At 44.9% G+C, this 6203-nt stretch overlaps 1 pseudogene; it reads right to left on the reverse strand.

Annotated features, from left to right (window-relative positions):
- Window positions 1–853: 853 nt before the first annotated feature.
- LOC149467511 (eEF1A lysine and N-terminal methyltransferase-like) lies at window positions 854–5436 on the reverse strand (annotated as a pseudogene).
- Window positions 5437–6203: the final 767 nt, after the last annotated feature.

The raw sequence follows: 6203 nt of genomic DNA on the forward strand, positions 1-6203 counted from the left end.
GGTATGTGTGATGCTCTGTACCTGACAGCAGCAGGCTGCGGCCATTCTGATTCTGGGTGATCTGCTCGTTCCCCTGCTCTGTGGCCTCTGGCTATCTGCACTCCAGCCCATCCTTGTCCTCTGGGCCCCTGGTCAGCTTGTCCCCTAGTTGTCGGAGCTGTGAGCCGAGAGGTTTCCATGCTCTGGGAGGCACCGCCGTTGGGGATGCTGCACCCGCTGCTGCTCAGTGTCAGGGGAAGTCTTCCTGCTCATAGGCTCTCAATCCTAGCTGCCCTCGATGCTCGCCTTCCCCCTGCTCCTGCTGCCACCGGGATCCTTCAAGACAAAGGGCTCAAGGGGCAGCTGCTTTTGGGCCCCACAACGATTGGGCCCGGGGCAGCTGCCAGTTTGCCTTGCGTTAAAGATGGCAATGAGAGCGCTGTGTTCTAGCAGCAGTAATGGACTTCCTGCTCTATTCCTGGAACAATATCCAGCTAGGATGAGCATTGCTCAGCCATTCACATGAAGCTTTGCATTTTTAGAATTAATACAAGGCCTTCTATGACTGGTTGAGCAAAGCTCAGGCTAACTTGTTTTTGTCCTGGAAATGGGACAGAAAGTCTCTAGCTGACTGCCTGGAACACAACACTGTATGCTGCACGCAGCTGAAGTAACATACAGTTTATACAGCAGGTGTATGTTTTAGTAATGGAAATGGTTTGTTTGGACCAGCTTGGCCCCAAAAAATATTTAAAATTAAATTAAACCTAGAGTTCTACTTTAATTAAGCACCACTGCTACCAGGATTTGAGTGTTAGTAAGATGCTGACAGAAGAGAAAAGAAGAAAAATGGACAAAATAGAAAATTAAAGGGAAAAAAAAAAAGATAATATTATTATTATACAGTATTTATAAAGCACCAATAGTTCACTCAGCGCTGTACATTACAAAGGGGGACAGAACATGTGACAGAACAATACCAATACAATGCAAAACATGAGGGGATCGAGGGCCCTGCTCTTTCGAGCTTACAATCTAGAAGGGAATATATATAGATAGAGACACATACATATATACATACATATAACATCTGAATTTGTATTGTATGTGAATTCCTTTAAATTTAAAATGGGAAATCCTTTAGAAGAGTAGCTAATTATAGTCCCCTTTAAAGTGGTGTTCGGACTTTGACTTATTCATATTACATTAAGTGCAGAATATTACAGAAAGAATATTAGGACATAAGAAGAAGAAAAAAAAAAAGAAAGCCCAGCTTACTTATAAATATTGCAAAGTAATTGGCATGAGATAGTCCTACAGTAAGACTATCTACCACATAAAAGGTGTAACAAATTCTTCCAGAATCTCCATCACACAAGTCTAATGACACTTCCTGAGAACTCTGATTTTGGTTCAGGCGGTTACGGATTAGTGCATATTGCTGTTGTTCTTTCACTGCTGCCATTAGTTCATCAGGGCTTGAACAACGCAGCGGCTTGGCGCCCTCCTTAGCCATAATTTCCAAGACTTGTGGAAACCCTGGCATCAGTCGCATCACAAATAAAAATACTAGTAAAGGAAACTGACTGCCAGACTCATTGCTGCTGCTTCTGATACTTGATGAACTCGAACCATCCATCCACCTTGGTAGAACTGATTTACTAGTTTGTCCAAGACGTGGCCTTGAGCCAAAGATACACAAACATATCGTCCGCCATATTGCAAGACACAACCAATTTCAACCAGCAACTTTGTAGCAGTTTCCAGAGTTCTTTCTTCTGTATCAGGGAGTATGGCATCCAATGTCCCCTTATCCAACACAGCCTGAAAGTGAGAATCAGAAAATGTAGTCTGTGTGGCATCCATCAACTGATATGTCATCAGAGGTCTTCGTTTGGCATTTTGCTCGTTCATTTGGCGAATGACCACTTCACTCAAAACAATATTGGTCAGATTCTGGCATCCAGCATCATATAGCCTTTCACTTTGCCACAGCCCACCACTAGCACCTGCAAGAAACAAGATGTACAAACCAGTTATGTAAAACCTGGACCTGTCACCACCTTCTATCATTGAATGAATGCAGTGTAGAGTAGGTGGTGAAAGGATCTTTCCTTTTTCCCATAATTAATTCTTACAACACTTATTAAAGCTCGGTAAAGCGCTCTAGTGAAAGTATATTTAAAGATAAAACTTTGGATAAAGTAGAGGAGGGTTAAAGCAGAACTGAAGTCCACAAATACTAACCTCCTGACACTGGAATCATCTTCTCTGATTCTTCTGGATGCAGGACTTCAGATGTCACTTAGGGGTACGGAGAATGTGCATGTGCAGCTCAGTGTACATTCTAGAGAAGATAGTGATTAGGGAGATAAGTTTTTTTTATTGGTTTTAGAACGTAAAAATTAGAGCCTGTCATTGACTTGTACAGGTTGTGACTGAAAGCGAACAAATGTGGCTCCCAGGTGCATCCATGTGCATAAGTCCTTAAAAATTAACTACACTGCATCTGAGCAACACAAATCAAAAACACTATTTAATTCATTTTTAATATTCAAAGCAAACTCCCCCATCCATCCATGTCTAATTTTTTATTTTGCTGAGAAATCACTTTGAAAAACAGCCCAAGCATTTTTAGCTGTGGCCATCTTGAGTAAGGGCAGATGATTCCTGTAGCATTTACTTCCTGTAATCCATCTGCTCTTAGCTCAGGCATGCAAACAGGGTGTTTGCTTAGCCAAGAAAGCCCCTCCTCCCCCCTAAAGATTCCTGGGATGTAGGACATCATTTGCCTAGGCACAGAATCTAGAGTGTAACTGAAGAAATGTATATAAAAAAAAAAAAAAGTTTAAAACAGGTAAATGCAATATACTTTCCTATCTATTGCTAGCAGCATAAGGATTAAACATAGTCAATGTTGACTGAAAGAGTGAAGTTTCTTAAGGGTATATGCACATATGCCTAACAAAATGAAATGTACACCAGATGGTGCTGGCAGAAAGATCCTGCAGAAAAACCTGGTCCGAAGTGCAAATGGTCCGCAATTTTTTTTTGTTCCGCACTAGAATCGGATCGCATGGGTATTCACACCTATGTGATCCGATTCTGCACATCGCACCGCGTTTTGTGGACTGATTTCGGGGTGTTATTAACTTAACATACACACCTGCAGCGGTTCACAAGAACGGGGTGCGATTCTGATGCAGTGCAAAATTCGCTGCGAATTCCGCACTGCATCAGTGTGAACCCAGCCTTAGAATCACTGAAGGCTGAGATCATTCCGCACTTGTACAGCTGCCTAGTGAATGACTCAACCAGGGACAGGGAGCAGGGCCTCTCTCCCCATTAGCCCGGAGGCACCCGCTATGCCAGTCCAGAGTCCGGAATACATGACAGCGGCACCGATACCAGGGGTATATGAAAGCAATTAAGCAGTAGTGCAGCCGCCCAAAATGCTTCCACCTAATAGACAGGAGTTCGCTTGTCAGTTTTACACACAATCCCGGTGGCTGCAGCTGATGGACCCAGTGCGTATGGGTCCATCGGCCTCATTCACACTGGGCATTTTAATCCGTGCAGGCCCATGGTTACCGGCACAGGGATGGACAGGCGTTTAGGGCATCTCTCTGTCGGCTGTCCCATAGCTGTTAACTGGGATGCAATAAATGCACGGGCACAGCTGCTGCTCCCAATGTGACATTCCTGTTGGTGGGGGCGCAGAGTCCCAAATGAACCCTAGGTTGTGTTTGGATAGAAGCATCCACATAGATGTCATAATGGCAGCAGCAGCTGTGTCCGTGCAACCGCTGCATCCCAATTAACTGCTATGGGACAGCCGACAACGGGATGCCCGGAACACCTGTCCATCACTGTGCTGGTAAACACAGCCCTGCAAAAGGCACAGATTTCATTCACACTTATGTAACTCCAAAGTCGTGCGATTTCCATTGTGACTTTGATGTAACTTTGGATGGGTGCGACTTTGGCTTTACTGTTGCATTGATAACATTAACCTCTTCCGCACCACCGTATAGCAGAAATACTGCTACAGGGAGGCACAGGTGCGAAAAATCTCATATATATACATGATTTTGCAGTTCTGGGTAGGGGGCGTGCGCGCCCTACCCACTCTGCCATTCACGGGCTCAGCTGTCAATCACTGGGTCCCAGCCCGTGATTCCCTGTGAGCACCTGGCGTTCACAGATCTCTTCCCTGTCAGCTCCTGCACACTGCTTTGTATGGCTTTGCATAGCAGAGCCATACAAAGCAGTGTGCTTACAGTGTAAAGCACACACACACAGTAAAGCAGCACACAGTTAACCCTTTGATCGCCCCACATGTTAACCCTATCCTGCCCAGTGCCATTAGTACAGCATCAGTGCTTTTTTATTAGCACTGATCACTGTATTGGTGTCACTGGGGATGTCAGTGACACAAAGTCAGTTCTCCCCCAGTGTCTGAATGCCCGCCGCATTCCTGCTATAAGTTGCTGATCGCCATTACTAGTTAAAAAAAAAGAAAAAAGCATATCTACTGCCATTTGTAAATGCTATAACTTTCACGCAAGTCAATTCGTTTATGTATTGGGATTTTTTTTTTTAGCAAAGACATGGAGCAGAATACCTTTTGGCCTAAATTGATGTAGAGATTTGATTATTTACTGGACATGTTTAATAGCAAAAAGTCAAAAGTGTAGTTTTTTTTTTTCAAAATTGTCAATCTTTTTTTGTTTATAAACGCAAAAAATAAAAACCGCACAGGCAATCAAATACCATCAAAAGAAAGCTCTGTTTGTGGAGAAAAAAAGACGCAAATTTAATTTGGGTACAGCATTGCACGACCGCGCAATTGTCAGTTAAAGTAACAGCTCTGTATCGCAAAAAAATGGCCCGGTCAGGAAGGGGGGTAAATCAAATGGTTAAGATGCGACTTTCATGTAACTTTTGAGAGTTTACATTGCAGTCTATATCACTCCAGTCACATGAAAGTCACATGAGTAGCACAGGAACCTTTTTAAAGTCGCTGCAACTTTGGTTGCATGGATTTGAACAGCTTCCATTGAAATACATGGGTTGCAACTTGTCATGTGACTTTTGTCAAGTTTATTTTTTCCCCAAGTCGCACAAGGGTGAATGGAGCCTTGAACACTATGTGAAGGAGGCCAGGCCTTGGAGTGTTACTGCATTCAGATCCATAGGAAACTGAACACAGGGTTCTGTGCTGGAGCCCTAATGCAGAGCTCACAGGAGGGAGTGAGAGAAGGGAAGGCAGCCAGCAGTCCATGTACACACCTTGTGTTTCGGTTGAATGTATTTGTGCAGCACACCACACAGCTCCAAGTATCCGCCATACCACTCGAAGGCCCGCTCCCCCCTGCGCTGGAAGAACTGCTGCCAGTACTCGCTGGAGGAGAACTCCTTACTGCTCTTCGGTAACAGATTCATCTGCCCACCATCACTGCCTCAGTCACCGCATGGAGCACACAGCCAACACTTCCGGGTCACAGCTGTCCAGCTCCTCATTGGCCACATTCTTCCACAAAAGGTTTTTCATTGGAAAAGCTGGCTGAAGACTGGAGCTCCACTTTCGACAGAAAACATGTGACCTCCATTCCACCATTTGTTTTTGTTAATGAACGTTAAAACATTTGGAGTGGAGGTCACATGTTTCCTGTCGACTGGAGCTCCACTCTACAGCCTCTGCTTGTTTGTTGCATTAAAGTTCACTAGCAAAAAAAAGGGGAGTGGAAGTCATGTGTTTCCTATTAAAAATGGAGCTCCATTCTGCAGCCAGACTCTATTGTAGAGGAGACTGGGGGCCGGAAGTGGGAGGAGCCAAAGGAAAGGCCGTGGGAGGAGACTGGGGACCGGAAGTGGGAGGAGTCTGAGGGAGGGCAGGAAGTGGGAGGAGACACGAGTGTTGCTTAGCAACCCCAACACCACTGCTCAGTCTGCAGCTGGCTCTCCTGGGATCAACATCGATTCGGCGTTGCTGAGTGGCAGACCAACGGACCAATGGATTGCGAAGCCTGTGCAAGCAGGTGGAGCCAGCAACATGTGGGCGGTGATCATTTCATCTCTGAGCGAATGAAGGAGGAGATTGCGGAGCAGGGGGCGAGTACAGTGTATCTTTTATATTAGTATATATATGAATGATCGGTGAGGTAATTGGTTGTAGGCGGAGCTGTGGTCTGCAATCATCGGGTGATGGGACAGAATGTCAT

The sequence above is a fragment of the Staurois parvus genome, unplaced genomic scaffold (genome assembly GCF_062004578.1).
Source record: "Staurois parvus isolate SC_StPar_1 unplaced genomic scaffold, SC_StPar_1.0 ptg000106l, whole genome shotgun sequence".
NCBI lineage: Eukaryota > Metazoa > Chordata > Amphibia > Anura > Ranidae > Staurois > Staurois parvus.